Source organism: Macrobrachium nipponense, chromosome 6, assembly GCF_015104395.2.
Source record: "Macrobrachium nipponense isolate FS-2020 chromosome 6, ASM1510439v2, whole genome shotgun sequence".
NCBI lineage: Eukaryota > Metazoa > Arthropoda > Malacostraca > Decapoda > Palaemonidae > Macrobrachium > Macrobrachium nipponense.
The window spans coordinates 60,685,895-60,703,394 of record NC_061108.1 but is presented as its reverse complement, the minus strand read 5'-3'; the positions used below and the strand labels follow the sequence as shown (position 1 = coordinate 60,703,394).

General features: G+C 34.9%; 1 pseudogene; it reads right to left on the bottom strand.

The window, feature by feature from the left end:
• LOC135216357 (high affinity cationic amino acid transporter 1-like) overlaps window positions 1–17,500 on the bottom strand; it is a 74,565-nt pseudogene that overhangs the window by 28,180 nt on the left and 28,885 nt on the right.

Below are 17,500 nucleotides of genomic sequence, written 5' to 3'. Positions count from 1 at the left end.
TTCTTGTACCTCTTTTAGTCTTTGCTTCACATATGGCCATCTTACTCTGAGGTTCAATGTCTGCACATTTTGAATAATGATAATAATAATAATAATAATAATAATAATAATAATAATGATGATGATGATGTTGATGATGATGATGATTAGTATAATCGTAGGTAGCGTATGGACTGATGCGACAAATTCAGAATGAGTGGTTGAATGCCCCCAAATGACTTGACCGCGGCAGCCGAGCTGCCAATCAAAATTTAGCACATTTTGTACTTTTAATAATAATAATGAATAGACCTGAATTACTCTTGAAGAACATTTAATAATTGCTGTAAACTTGTCCTATTGCTGTGACGATAGAGCTTACTGTATTTTCTTATATCACTACTTTCAATGAATGCGTGATCATGATTATTTGCTCGCTGTTTGGTGAATAATCTTATCACATTCAGAGGTCCGAGAAAATTTTTTTTTTATGTAAATAATAAAAACAAATCCCTAAACTTTAGAATTTTTTCGTGAAAAAAGATTCGAATACCTAATTTGTATTCATCTCTCTCTCTCTCTCTCTCTCTCTCTCTCTCTCTCTCTCTCTCTCTCTCTCTCTCCCTCTCTCTCTCTCTCTCTCTCTCTTTTAAATCTGTATTCATAGCAAGCATTAAACATTTAGTTCTTTATCTTTCACGGTACACAGTCTAGGCAATGGAAAATCCAGCTTTAGAGTCTGCTTTATCTAAAGTTAAGTTGAATAATATAGTAATTTTAGATAAAGCTAACTACATATCACTTATGCAAGCCCTACCGGATTGTTGATGTGACTTATAAAAAACTAACAAAAAATCACCTTGATCATGTCATAAAAAACTTTAATACCACAGTGAAAAAAAATCCTCAAAGATAAAACAGAACTACAAGGCAAACTGTCAGTCAAATTTTCTTCGCTACCTTACCTGTAGGGATTAGTCAAAACGCACAAAGAAAATAACCCTATGCGGTCTATTATCAGTACTGTTGGCTCAATTTCATATAAACTTTCGAAATATATCACTAAGATCTTGTCCCGTTACTTGGAACCATCTCCGATTCTCATATACATAATTCTCTAAATTTAGTTGATAAATTAAAAAAAATTACTCTTTGCCCCACTGATAGATTCGTTAGTTTTGATGTATGTTCTCTTTTTACAGACTGTTTTAGAATATCTTAGTAATGAACTAACTCAGCATGAATTACCTCAACCTGTGAGTCACATTTCACTCACTAGGTTGTGCATTTGTGATTGTAAGTTTATATTCAACGGTGAATTTTATCAACAAATATTTGGAATAGCAAAAGCCAACCCTTTATCACCACTCCTCTCAAACTTGTAAATGGAATTCTTTGAAAAACGCTATTTACCTACTAATATCATTCATATTCCTGTAAAGTGGTATAGATATGTTGATGTTTTAGCTGTTCTGCCTGCTGGCAACCAGGTACCATCGATTAAATTTACTTTAGAATTGGAAAAAGACAATTGCCTCCCTTTCTTAGATGTTTTGATACATAGAGAACCATTTCAATGTAAATTCAGTAATTATAGGAAACCAACCAACAACTTAACTTACGTTCATTTCTATTCAAAATATCAATTTTTTTTCTTCTATGTTTTTACGAGCATTGCGTATTGTTAGTCCCCAATATTTGGATCAAGAAATTGAATGCATAAGAAAAATAGGGAAAGATTTATGTTATCCTTCACATATATTAGATATTTGCTATAATAAAGCCCACAAAAAGTTTTATAGTGTAACACTAGAGAAAGAAAATTCTAAGAACACTCTCAGTTTGCCTTATTTTAACGGATTTGAAACTATTAAATCACTGTATAAAGCCTTTAAGGTCAACCTTGTTTTTTCCTATAATAACACACTAAAAGGAATGTTAATAAAAAATGACCCCATGGAAAGCAACAACATAATATATAAAATTCCATATATGGACTGCCCCTCCTTTTATCTCTGACAGTTGAGCAAGGGCTTAGAAGTAAGATTGAAAGCATAAATATTCTGTCAAAACTAGGCAAACATCTAATGCAATATTCATTCATTTAAGTGAAAACAACCACCGTATAAATTGGATTGATAGTTCAGTAATTGCAAGATCAAAAGATGTCTTATCACGGAATCTTTTAGCATCTGCCTTAATACAACTTACTTCCCATTGTAATTTTAATATTAGTCGTGGCCTGTTTCATTTAGACTCTTGTATTTGTAACATGTTTAATAATGACCATAAAGATATAATTACAGACTTAAATACAAATTAGTTGCCTTAGATATATTTTCTTTGTATATGTATGTTTAACATATTTTGTGAATAAGTTTTTGCTTACCAAAGATCTGAATGTGGTCAGCTGTCGCCCTGTATAATCTTTTAATTGTCTTGTCCCTGTGTGTGAGCAGTTGGACTTAATCTTTTTGTTCTTAAATTGTACCTATGTTTATGCTTGTTTGGAAAGGTTACTCATTCTCCAGGTGTGTCGGATTCTAGGTACTAATCTCCTTATAATCCCAGTCTGTCACTTATACGACCTTTCCTGTACCCTCAACTTCTCATGTAAGTCAGTTTGTCTGCTAAGTAAAGGACGTGGAGTCGAAAGATCTTGCAGAAACCCCGTTGTTTATCTTTCTTTTGTGGCTTATACCATTATTTATGGATTTATCACTTTCCAAACTTTCGTGATTCAGATATATATATATATACATACATATATATATATATATATATATATATATATATATATATATATATATATATATATATATATGCATTAAGCTACAAATGTCCTTTAATATTCAATTCGCTCTATCTCGGAATTAACATTTTTTCATACATGGTAACCGAAGGCAACAGTAAACCAGAGCCGTAAGGACCGTAAATGAAATATGAGGAAATATTCAAGATATATAATTACACAAGTAACACCTATTCCCTACAGTCAAATACAACACAATTCTCACATAAAGAAAACAAAATCCACAATTTACAAATACATCAAAATTGTAAATACTCCACAAACACTCTTTAGGTATGCAGAAAAAAAAAATTAATGGTAACACCACAGAACAGCTCGAGAGAAACTAAAGCTTCCGGCAGTCTGAAAGCGAAGAAGGCCAGTCACAAACCGGAGGAAGTAAACAGAAAACGAGATGCAGCGAGAGTCTCGGGAGAAGGAAAAGAAAGGTGGTGGTGTATACAAACAAGGATTCTTTAACATATACTATATATACATACATACACACACACACACACACACACACACATATATATATATATATATATATATATATATATATATATATATATATATGATATATTGTTACGTTTATAGATCTCTTCGTCTACCCAGTAATTAATTAATTATTTTGCTTTGGAAAATGGCAGCCATTTCCTCCAAATATCAGCTGATTTTCAGTAAACGCGGGAAACCAAAACCCGCCAGCCAGAGATAGGGGGTTCCTAAGTTGGGGGAAAATAGACTCTTGTCAGCTTTAGGGACGTATCTAAAAGGGAAGGATGTAGGCAGACTGGTACTTCTTAGGCCTATATCTTAAGCTCTTTTTCCTGTGAACCCTCTGCTGGCTGTATGTTCTGTTTCCAGGATTTGCCCTGCTCGTGGGGGGTTAAGCTGACCCCAACACCCAGGCAAAACACCTGCGACCTGCCCCAGTCGTCTCCAGACGTGACTTCGGACGGATGTCCGACCATCTGCCTTCCATTTAGGCCTATCCATGGCGTTAGTGGCGCCCCAAGAGGCCCAGACCTAAGACAAAGCCGGCCGCCACATTTTCTACAAGGATCCACTGAACACGGCATCCAGGTACGTCTTGTGAAACAGCCTATTGCCAGCCCCTTACATCCTATTATCTATTTGATCCCCATTTTCCCAATTCAATTTCTAAACCAAAACGGACTTATCCCTTTGTTTCCTCTCACTGCCTCATGGCCGCATGCTTCCCCTTGTGTGATCGTCCCAGACAAATGAAGTCATTGCATACCTCAGTGAAACATTAAAGTTCCTTTTCCCCAGTGTTAGAGAACTAAACAATTGAAATTGGGCAATAAATCCTTTTTCTTTTATCTTGTGTAATCTGGGATCCTTTTCCAGATTCCCTGAGTCACGTGTGAAGTCTGTCTGCCCGCAAGTGTTGCATTCCCGCAAGATTATGAAACAAGCTTTTACAAATTCCATTTTGAGCCATCTATTATCCATTTGTGAGAGATTATAAGTCCACGTGGGGACCAGTAGCATTTACTTTTCTCCAGGCCAGTACGAGCCTCTTGTAAATAAATAGCTGTAAAGTATTTAGCTGAGTTTCTGGCGACCTGTTCCTCTAGAGTAAATTATCACTATAAATCCGTTTTACGGTAAGTTCAAGTAAATTCACCTTGTTCTCCCTTAACTTTTCCTGCTTACGTATCGGAGCCTCTCTCAAGGCCGGGCTCATAAATAAATATATATAGTATATATATATATATATATATATATATATATATATATATATATATATTGGGGATTTTAAGACCTTGGTAACAATAACTCGAAGGTCCTCTTCTTGTTGTAAACTACGTCATTCATAAGCAGCATGTAGTTGGCATGAGGGTTGTTTGTTCTTATTTGTAACACTTTACATTTATCCAAGTTAAAAGGCATTTGTCAGATTTTTTACCACTTTCCTATTTTCCTTAGATTATTTCTTTCTCTGTCTGCTGCATTTACACGTAGTTTGGTGTGATCTGCAAATTTGGCTATCTTGCTAGTGAAGCCTACAATCTGACCGTTCTGATTCTTCACCATTTATTACACTCTGTTTTCTATTAGTTAGCCAGTCTTCGATCCAGTCTGCTACTTCTACAATTCCTAAAGGACTAACTTTTGTCATTAGTTTCTTGTGTGGAACTTTGTCAAAGGCCTTTTGGATATCTAAGTAGAATATATCTATTGCTCTACTGCTGTCGTAAATACCAAGTATGTTATGAAAAATCTCCAAGAGGTTTCATAGGTAGGATCAGTTTTGTCTGAATCCATGTTGGTTGTTTAACAAATTGTTTCTATCAATGTTTCTGTGTGTGTGTGTGTGTGTGTGTGTGTGAGAGAGAGAGAGACCTTACCTTACCTTACAGACCTTACATCTTGTTCGGGTTGCCCCAGGTCCCTCAGTGTGAGGCACCTCTAATGTCTACCAGAGAGTTGCTAGTACATCTTCCGGTATATTTTGCATCTTCCAATCTTGGATGGTCTGGGATGCAGTTTAGATATTTGTCGAGCTTATTCTTAAACACATCTACGCTCACTCCTGATATATTCCTCAGATGAGCTGGCAACGCATTGAATAGACGCTGCATTATCGATGCTGGTGCGTAGTGGATTAATGTCCTGTGTGCTTTCCTTATTTTTCCTGGTATAGTTTTGGGCACTATTAATCTACCTCTGCTTGCTCTTTCTGATATTTTTATTTCCATGATATTTTCTGCTATTCCTTCTATCTGTTTCCATGCCTGAATTATCATGTAGCGTTCTCTTCTCCTTTCTAGACTATATAATTTTAAGAATTGTAGTCTTTCCCAGTAGTCAAGGTCTTTAACTTCTTCTATTCTAGCTGTAAAGGACCTTTGTACACTCTCTATTTGTGCAATATCCTTTTGATAGTGTGGGTACCATATCATATTGCAATATTCAAGTGGACTACGAACATATGTTTTATAAAGCATAATCATGTGTTCAGCTTTGCTTGTTTTGAAGTGCCGTAACAACATTCCCATTTTTGCTTTACATTTTGCCAACAGAGTTGCTATTTGATCATTGCATAACATGTTCCTATTCATCATCACACCAAGGTCTTTAACTGCTTCCTTATTTGTGATTGTCTCATTATTAGGTCCCTTATATGCATATAGCTTTCTTTCTCTGTCTCCATAATTTATTGATTCAAATTTATCAGAGTTAAATACCATCCTATTTACCTCTGCCCAATCATATACTTTGTTAAGGTCTCTTTGTAGAGCGTTCCTATCTTCATCACAAGTAATTTCTCTACTTATTCTTGTGTCATCTGCGAAACTACTCACTACCGAATCCTTAACATTATTGTCTATGTCTTCAATCATAATAACAAACAGTATTGCAGCTAACACCGTACCTTGCGGCACACCGGATATTACCTTGGCTTCATCCGATTTCTCGTCGTTTGCAATAACTATCTGTTTTCTGTTGTGTAAAAATTCTTTTAACCATCTTCCTACTTTATCCACGATATTGTGTTTTCTAATTTTCTTCGCTAATATATTATGGTCTACTTTATCAAAAGCTTTTGCAAAGTCTAAATAAACCACATCTGTTTCATTTCCGCTTTTCATATTTTTGAATATGTTCTCACGGTGGACTAACAGTTGGGTTTGTGTACTTTTTCCGGGTACGAAACCATGTTGTCCTTTATTAAACAAATTATTTTTTATAAATGTTTCATAATATTTTTCTTCATTACCCTTTCATACACTTTCATAATATGTGATGTTAGACTCACAGGCCTATAATTACTTGCCTCTAGTCTTGATCCACTTTTGAAAGTAGGGGTAATATATGCTAATTTGTGCTCATCATAAATCTTGCCTGTATCTACACTTTGTCTTAATAATATTGCAAGTGGCTTTGCGATAGAATGAACTACTTTCTTTAACAAAATAGCAGGAATTCCATCAGGCCCTGCAGCAGCTCCATTTTTAATTTCATTAATAGCCTGCACAATATCAGCTTCATTAATATCTATGTCAGCTAAATATTCACTATTTTCATCCCTAACTTCTATATCATTATCTTCATTATCTATTCTAGGGGTGAATTCTCTCTTATATCGTTCTGCCAGTATGTTGCAAATTTCCTTTTTTTCATTCGTTAATCTCCCTTCAATTCTTAGAGGGCCTATTTCTATTCTTCTTTTATTCATCTTCTTCGCATATGAGTATAATAGTTTGGGATTTTGCTTGATATTTAATAGGGTTTTTTCTTCCAAGTCCCGTTTTTCATTTTCTTTTGATTGTATAATCTTTTGTTCTGCATTTTCTATCTTACTTTTTAGTTCTAACTTTCCATGCATTTTTTTTTTTTTTGCTAGACCTTTTTTCCACTTTCTGATTTTCTGGAACAAGATCCTTCTGTCTCTTGGTATGCATGACTGATGTTTACTTTTCTTCTTCGGTATATATTTATCCACTATTTTCTCTAATATTTTATATAATATCTCCGTATTTACCTTTATGTCATCACTTACGAAAATATTATCCCAATCTTTGTTTAATTCTTCATTTATTTCTGACCATTTTATATTTTTACTGTAGAAGTTGTATTTTCCATATCCTTCCCACTTTTTCATTTCTTGCTTATCTCTGTTTTCACTTGCTTTGGAATGGACTGTTAATTCTATGACATTATGGTCTGAAATACTCGCATTATAAACTATTATTTCTTTAACATAATTCATCTCGTTCACAAATACTAGGTCTAAAGTATTTTCCTTTCTTGTTGGCAGGTGATTTATTTGTTGAATGTTGTATTCTAGTAGCATATCTAATAGCTTTTCGAATTGCCTCTTATCTTCTGCACTACTATTACTCTCTTTTTTATATGTATAAGTACATCCACAATCTCCTATTCGTTCTTTCCAGTCTACGAAAGGAAAGTTGAAGTCTCCAGATAGGAGAATAGTCCAGTCCTTGTGATTTCTACATATATCATCCAATTTTTCTATTATTAAGTCAAACTCTTTAGTATTAGGAGGTCTATATATTACTATGTTCATTAATTTTTCAGATTCAAATTCTACCGCTATTAGTTCACATTCTGAGTTACTATATTTCTCATATATTTTTCCTTGTTTTTTGTCTTTCCCATATATTGCGGTTCCCCCTTGAGAGAGGGAGATTATAATTCTGAATAATTCTGAAGATTGTTACGCTGTTCCCAACAAAGTGGCACCACACCGAAGCTTGACTCAGCCACACACAGTTGCCTATGCATCTGGGTACATACCACTGTGTCACGCCACTCGGACCTCAGTTTCAGTATGCACTCTGAAGACGAAGCATTTGCATTTGAAAGTATATCTCTTTATTATAAAATCCATGTGAACACCATGAGAAATATTATATATATATAATATATATATATATATATATATATATATATATATATATCAATTCAAGCTACAAATGTCCTTTAATATCTAAATTCACTTTACCTCCCAAATGATATATTTTCATATATGTACCGAAGGGGAATTTTTAAGTTGATAACAATTTCGTCCCCCCATGGGATCGAACCACCGTCCAGGTGGACGGGGACGAAATCAGGACAGTCAGTGACGCTATCCATATATATATAAAGTAAAAGGTATATATACATATATACATATATATATATATATATTATATAATATATATATATATATTATATATATATATATATATATATATGATATATATATATAGTATATATATATATATATATATATATATATATTGTATATATATATATATATATATATATATATATATATATATATATATAGCCAGTAACAAGGTCAAGGTATAATAGGTCTTAAGACTAGGCCTAAGAAGGGTCTATCTAGCTGCCCACTTTCCCCTATGTTATGCCCCTAGTCCTCAACGGAATAATAACCGCCCCCTTGCAAAACCTACGAAGAAGACTGGAAATTCCTATCCCCTATGATTGGTTTGAATATTACTGGATGCTGGCTGGACAAGTGAATGAATAAAGTGGTATCATATATATATTATAATATATATATATTATAGTATATATATATATATATATATATATATATATATATATAGTATATATATATATAATATATTATATCGTGTTAAATATATATATATATATATATATATATATGATATATATATATATATATATATATATAGTATATATATATATTATATTATATAATATACATATATATATATATATATATATATATATATATATATATATATACATATATATATATATATATATATATATATATATATAGATATATATATATATATATATTATACACGTTTTTTCATTCACTTGTCCAGCCAGCATCCAGTAATATTCAAACCAATCATAGGGGATAGGAATTTCCAGTCTTCTTTGTAGGTTTTGCAAGGGGGCGGTTATTATTTTGTTGAGGACTAGGGGCATAACATAGGGGAAAGTGGGCAGCTAGATAGACCCTTCTTAGGCCTAGTCTTAAGACCTATTATACCTTGACCTTGTTACTGGCTTATGTCTGTGATTTCAGAATGACCTGCCAACGGGGGCGTGGGTGGGGGAACTCTACCCCAAGCGATTCCCCGGCGACCTGACTCAGCCTCATTCTCCTCTTAGTTGCTTATCTGAGATGGACCTGTCTCTGCCTATAGACCTATACAAAGCGCTCCACTGGTGGGCGTCTGAGCTCAGGAACGAAGCCGGACTACATCTTCGAGAACCAAGCTACATACCCCAAGGCATGATGGAATAACATAAGGTGTGTTCACCGAGGGATCCGATCGCTAATTTCCCTCTCTCTGTGACGTCACAGGAGCACATCGACTGGGCGATGCACTCGTTACTCCGTCAGTTGCATTGTTGCAGTTTACGTTATGGGTGTGTATTCCATATTTGCGTGCACAAATAGTTTCAGACAGAAAGGGATTTGTTTTCACAGGTTCCCTAAAGACCCCGATGTGTCCAAAGTATGGATTAATGCATGTAAAAGAAGTGATAGCATTAATGTTAAGGATGCCAGTATTTGTTCTGTTCATTTCCTGATAGAAGATTATGCAAGAAATCTTCAACATGAACTGCTACCACAACTTTACCAGAGAAGTTATCACAGATTAAAGAAAACCGCAGTTCCCTCTTTAAATTTACCTGTTAAAGACTTAAAGTCTGGTATGGTTTAACAATTTGTTTTACAATTTCATTAGTACAATTTTTAGTGACATATCTTTGGTTGATAAATAGCCTGGAGTAAATTCTTGAAATAAAGTACAAAATTAGAATAGGCATAGCCTATGCAATGAATGAAGAAATTATCGGATTAAGGCTATCCATTTTTTTTATACTTTCTTTTTATGAATGTAAAGTTGTTCGAACAGGTGGTTAGGCCTATGCGTAGCGCCCTACTTCTGAGTGGTCTTCCTGTGCAGACAATAATTAGGCCTAGAACTTTTATTTCTTAAGAACCCCACTATGGGATATCGTGGGGTCAGAGTATAGACTGAGTTCAAGTATAGACTGAGGAATTTCTTGTTAGGTAAGAACAACATTTTAAGCAATCACGGTCATAATGTCGCTCCCAATGATGATAACATGCCATGTATGAGTAATACTAGTGTTATGGAACCAAGTAAGTCTTGGGTTTCCTAAACCCCTGAAGAAAGTGACTCCAGTCATGTTGACTTAGACTCTGAATAATGTATCTCTGCTCATCTCTTAATGAGCATTCCTCAGGTAGGTCTACCTAATGAGCTAGGGGAAGAGGATTTTGTAGATCTTAGAGTAGAGTCTGAGAATGGTATAGAAATGGAAGCCTTGAATTATCTGGGAGGTTATATAGCTCATAAGTACAGAAATAAATAATCAAACCTACGCGCAGCGCAACATTACCTCTTGCCAAAACATACCGAGCTTGCCAAGAATCTTTAAATATGAGGATAAGGCGCGAAGCGCCGTTCCGCCACGGCCTTACTGTAACCCCTGTTAATTCCTCACCTGAAGAAAAGCGACCCCAATATTTTCCACCTGAAGAAAAGCAACCCCAGCGTGTGTTGGGGTTGCTTTTCTTCAGGTGTTCATATGGACTTTGTAATAAAGATATACCTGCTTGTTTTTTTCCTGGACAATCCATCTTTTTGAAGCCAAAGACATCACACATCTCCCCACCACGCTCCCAGCCTTGGATTTTGCAATTTTATCACTGCAGTCATTGCAGTATACGTCCCACATCGATGGTAGGTCTTCGATTTTGATAATGAATTGATCTACATCGATTGTAACAATGGTTTAATAATAATCAAAGAGCAAAATTAATGACGTGTTCTCACTTCAACTATTGGTGTGTGGCTCAGTGCTTCTTAGTCTTAAGCCACACTAGTTCGTGCACGCGCTACGCAAGACAGTGGCGACACACAGTGGCGGGGATCAGCGACAGCTCAGCTCATATCCCACCACACCCCGACGTCACTCTGTGGCACCACGGAGTGGCTCGTGTACTCGCGGCCATTATAATAGATATTTCGATTAACAGCCATCTCATCACAATTAAAATCATCATCATCACTTATTCTTATAAGGAGAGGTAATTGTCGAAGTATTGTCTTAAGAAGCCTTGAACAAACTTGTCAATAGATGGCGTTGTCGAAAGGTGTCAGTTTAACTTCCAGTTTTGTATCCTTGGGTAGTTGGTGTTCTATATCATCCGAGGTATAGAGTGAATGTGTAAAATCCTGAGTCCTGACAGGAAACTGCCAAGGCAGCCCTCCACTGACCGTACTTGTAAGATTTTATTGTGTTTTGTTAAAATTTCATTTGTTTATTGTCTTTAGTCTGTTTCTGTGTAATTATATAAATCTTTATGCATTAATGTTAGGGGATCTGATGCAGTGTTTGTGTATTTACAGAATCCCTCTCTTTTGCCTAATTACTGTAAGGATATTGGTCCCCTACATCTGACTTGTATTGCCTTGCTTGATGTCAGCGCCAATGCAGCGTGTCGCTAATCATCGATTTCTTATAATGCCGTGATCCTTGTTTCGTTAAATTTACTTATATTGATATATCTTGTATATATTGATATAAGGGTATATTTGCTGAAATATAATTGTTAAAATATATTTTGCATTCTAATTGACATCCGATTGAACCTATGTAAATGGCCCATCAAGAGCCAAGGAAAACTTATTAAGATCTTATAAGACTAAAACCTTGACAAGTGGCGCAGTGAATAGGATGTCTCTAGATTAATGCTGTTAATTTTGTTTTTCATGTACTGTCATAAAAACGAACCCTTATACAACGTCGTATGAATGAAACCCTGAAACGGTAAGGTGTGACGCCTGCTTAAGAATAAGACCTTGAATCATACTTAAGGTAAGATAACTTTTACATTTTCACTTATGTTACTCGGATGAAAATAGGTAATTAAGAGAGAGGTGATTTCGTTATGGTCATTGTTGGTGTTAATGGTTGTTCGACAGCTTTCTGTAAAGGCAGATTTCTTCGTTGACTCGGTAGTTGGATGTGTAAGGAACGGTTGTGTTTTCAGGAAGGAATGGGACAACAACGTTGTTTTCCTACGATACTTGTTAAACTTGGTCAAAGGATCTTGAAACTTGTTAGGAGTTCGTTGTATGTTAATGTTCCAGTATTTCAGTCTGATGGTGAACATGCCACTTGAGATTTCCTTTTATGTTATTATAATTTCATAGTACTGTGATAGTATAGAAGTTAAAGTGGTAGTGATGGTCTTAGTACTCAGACTAGTCATAGTTGATCATAAGTTTTGATTTATAATGAAGTTACTTGTGATTAAACTTAATATTAATGTTGTATTCTGAGTAATTTTAAACTCTGGGCTATAAATAAGTGTAATTTTGAAGTTATTTATGGATATTTCTGTGTTTTTTCATAAGGCTATCCAGCTAGGTTTAACAGCTGAGGAAGCTAAAGTATTTGTTAAAGAACAGCTAAAAGTTATTCAGGATAGGGAAATAGGTTAGCTGAAAGAAAGGATAGGAGAAGGAAAGACGACTTGGTTGAAAAGGAGAACGAAGGGATTTAGATGGAGAAGGAAAGGGCTGAAAGAGAGGAAGAAAGGAAGCATGAAACAGAGCAAGCGAAGATTAAAGCCAATACCGTTGATTCTGCAGATGTAAAAAAACTTTTAAGTCGCTACCTAAAATTCCCTCTTTTAATGAGGATGTAGACGAGATCGATACCTATATTCAAAGGTTTGATAAACATGCAGTGTTTGATAATTGGGACAAGGATGATTATCCTGTGTTATTAGGCACCCCATTGCGTGGCAGAGTCTTGAAAGCATATTGCAATCTCTCTCCTGATATTTCTAACAATTATGAAGAGTTGAAACTTGCACTGCTAAAGAATTCTAATTTTAACCCTAATGCATATAGAAAAAAATTTAGGGAAAGTACTTTAGAAAGTGGCAAGCGTTACATTTAGCTTGTTTGTCGAATGCGTCGGTATTTTGAAAGGTGGCTAGAGGTATCAAACGTATCTGAAACTTTTGAAGGAGTTTGTGATTTTAGTGATGGATCGGGTACTAGCAAATAGTTCCAAAGAGTTGAGGGAGTTTCTTTTGGAAAAACAGTTTGTAGACGCTCACGAAATGGCAATGTCAGCTGATCGTTATATGATTGCTTACGGTGTTACTAAATGTAAGAAGACAAAATCTAGGACCTCTGTTGAGAAAGTTAAGAATACAGATACCAAAAGCATAGGAGATACACCTAATGTTAAGTGTCATTTGTGTGGTCAGTTAAGTCATATTAAACCAAATTGCACAGATACTCCAAGAAATTTTTCTAAAGATAAAGGTATAAAACAATCTGGAGTTCCTTAAATTAGTGTTGCTTTAGCTAGGGAAGAGAAACCTTTGGATTGTTTAATTGATTTTAGTAGTCAAGTCTATGGTGTCCCTGGTGAAATTGTAATGGATACACGATGTAATACAGTTGTAGTTAGAGAAGACTTGCTTCCAAAACATTATAAACTAGGGAAGACTACTTAAGTTTAAAATTTTCTTGGCATTCCTGTTTATTTACCACGTGTTAAGTGCATCATTAAATCTAAATTCTTCTCTGGAAATGTTAATGCGGTAGTAGCACCAATAAAGTGTGCAGATGTGTTAATTGGTTTAATTCCAGGTTTAAAAGAAAATGTCAGAGAAGGCCGAGATATGATAAATGGTGATTCTGGAATGAGCCCTCATGGTGTCGTTATAATGTTACAACTAGGGCTCAACAGTTGAGATTAACTAAACATGTTTTACCTTTAGTCAATAGTGTCCCCGATATGTCAATAAGTAGTAAAGAATTTACCATTGCTCTACGTTCATGCCAGTTTTTAGAGAAGATAAGAACGTTCGTAGATATAAAGAAAGAAATATCTTACAGGAATTGAGTTGTAAGATATATAAAAATAAACCATTTGATATATCGTGAATGTGCTGAAAGTAAAAACCTGGAAGATTTAGAAAGGAAACATTTGTTACTTTTTTTGAAGTATCGTGAGGCTATTATGAAACTTGGCCATGAATCTTTAATGTCCGGTCATTTTTCATTAAGAAAAACTATGGATAGAATACTTCATAAATTTTTTTGGCCAAATGCTGGGGCAGATATTTCCAGATTTTGTCGCTCATGTCCTCCTTGCTAGAAAACTGGTCCAAAAGTTAAAAATATACCCATGTCTAGGATGCCATTTATTAGTGAACCTCTTTCACGAATAGCCATTGATATTGTTGATCCTGTCACACCTGTCTCCAGTCGTGGTCACAGATGTATTTTAACAATAATTGATGTAGTAACCCATTATCCTGAGGCTGTACCATTACGCAATATAGATACTATTACCATTGCTGAAAGTCTAGTTGAAGTTTTCTGTAGAGTAGGGATTCCACGAGAAACTCTGAGCGACTGAGTTAGCTAATTTAAATCTGATTTAATATCTGAAGTTCATAGACTACTTTTCATTAAAGTTATGTACACTAGTCCTTACCATGCTGCTTGTAACGGAACTGTGGAGAGATTAAATGGTGTCCTCAAGAGTATGCTTAAGAAAGATTGTATGGAAAACCCGTCGGAATGGGAAAGATGTATATACCAGTTATTTGTGTATCGTGAAATACCTATTGATAGTTTAAAATTGAGCCCATTTGAACTTTTGTATGGACGCTCTGTAAGAGGTCCCTTGACAATTAATTACTAATTAATGACATGGTTGAGGACAATGTTCAAACAACCTATCAGTATATCACAGACCTTAGAGCTAAATTGCAGGAAATGGCAAGAATAGCTGTATCTAATGCAGAATTAAGTTCAGCTAGATATAAGGAGTACTTTGATAGGAAAGCTAATCCCAGGAAATTGAATAAGGGAGATGAAGTTCTTGTTATGCTTCCAACAAATTCTAATAAATTTCTGATGCACAGGAAAGGTTCTTGTGTTATTTTTGATTGCTACAACAATGGATTAGACTATTTGGGAAAGTACGGTGACATACTAAGCTATATCATGCTAGTATGATAAAACGTTATTATAGGAGAAATGAGGTTAATATTTTTCATAAAATTGTTGGAGGAGGTTCTTGTGATAGATTGTTTTGTAGAGTGGTGAGTAATGTCAGTATGTTCCAGAAGACTATTCTGGCATGGGAAATATTGAATTCTGTGAAAAGAAACCTAGCACTGTACATATAAACCCAAATAATAATGACGTGTAGCTATTGGAGTTACATAGTTTGTTACAAACCTTTAATGATGTAATCTGTGACCAACCAGGTGTTACTTTACTAAAACTCTTCAACACAGTATAGTTTTAGGTTTAGACATTCCATTCCAGTGCAAGAACTACCCAATACCTATCAACTTGGCAGAAACCTTCAATGAGGAAATTGATAAAATGATTGCTATGGATGTGATTGAACTTTCTAAATCTTCTTCATGTTCACCAGTAGTGCTTGTTAGGAAAGTTGATGACTCCTGGCGCTTATGCATAGATTTCAGAGAAATAAATTCCATAACTGTATTTGATGCTGAACCGATGCCAAGTATAAATGAATCTTTGCATGAATTTTCTGGTAAGTTTTTCTTTTCTGAGCTAGATTTATGTAAGGGTTACTGGCAAGTCCCAATGGCTTTAGATTAAAAGAAATATACTGCTTTTGCTACAAGGTATGGTTTAATGCAGTTCAAGAAGATGCCTTTTGGTTTAAAAACTGCATGTGCAACTTTGCGAGACTAATGCGCAAAATATTTTCAGGTTTATCTAATACCAGTTGTTATTTAGATAACATAGTCATTCATTCTTGTAACTTTGTTGATCTCCTACAACACATTAAGACTGTTTTGTTAAGGTTAAGGCAACATGGATTAACTGTAGATCCAAGTAAATGTCTCTTTGCTTTTGAAAACTGAAAGTATTTGGGATTTTCAATGAGTAGAAATGTATCGAGCCCTTTAGAGAAAAGGATTAAAGATGTAACAGACGTGCCTTTGACATTAAAGATGTAACAGACGTGCCTTTGACATCAACCAAAAAGCAGTTGAGATCCTTTATGGGAACTGTAAAATTTGACAATAGGTTTATCCCTGGGTTTTCTTGTGTGTCTGCTCCTATGACAGATCTACTAAAGAAGGGAAGCAAGAATATTTTACAATGGGCAAATGAGCAAATTAAGTGTTTCAAAGAGCTTAAACGATGTCTTTCTGATCAGTTTTTAAGGACTGGTGCTTCAAATGATGGAATGGGTGCTGTGCTGTTACAGGAAACTGATGGTATCTTATGGTAGTAAGAAATTCTCTGAGAAACATTACTCATCCATAGAAAATGAATGCTTTGCCATAGTTTGGGCAATACAGATATTCGAGGAGCGCCTGTTTGGTAAAGAGTTTATTCTTCAAACAGACTTTTTGCCACTCGCTTATTTGAAAAACCTGAAGAATAAGAATGACAGGTTACTGAGATGGGCATTGAGTTTACAACCCTTTTCTTTTCATGTACAGTATATACAGTAAAAGGGTCAGAATATATTGGGGCTGAAATGTTGTGTCGATGTCTTTAGTTTGTATTTAAGTTTGTTCATTCTTGGCATGGGGTATTGTCGAAGAATTGTCTTAAGAAGCCTTGAACAAATTTGTCAATAGATGGCGTTGTCGAAAGGTGTCAGTTTAACTTCCAGTTTTGTATCCCTGGGTAGTTGGTGTCCTATATCATCCGAGGTATAGAGTGAATGTGTAAAATCCTGACAGATAACTACACAGCAGCCCTCCACTCACCGACTTGTAAGCTTCTACTGTGTTTTGTTAAAATTTCATTTGTTTATTGTCTTTAATCTATTTTGGTATATTTATATAAGTCTATATGCATTAATGTTAGGGGATCTGATGCAGTGTTAATGTATTTACAGAATCCCTCTCTCTTGCCTAATTACTGTAAGGATATTGGTCCCCTACTTCTGACTTGTATCATCAATTTCTTTTAATACTGTGGTCCTTGTTTCGTTAATATTTATTTTATGACATATCTTGTATTTATTGATATAAGGGTATATTTGCTGGAATATAATTGGTAAAATATATTTTGTCATTCTAATTGACATTCGATTGAACCTAGGTAAATGGCCCATCAAGAGCCAAGGGAACTTATTAAGATCTCATAAGACTAAAATCTTGAC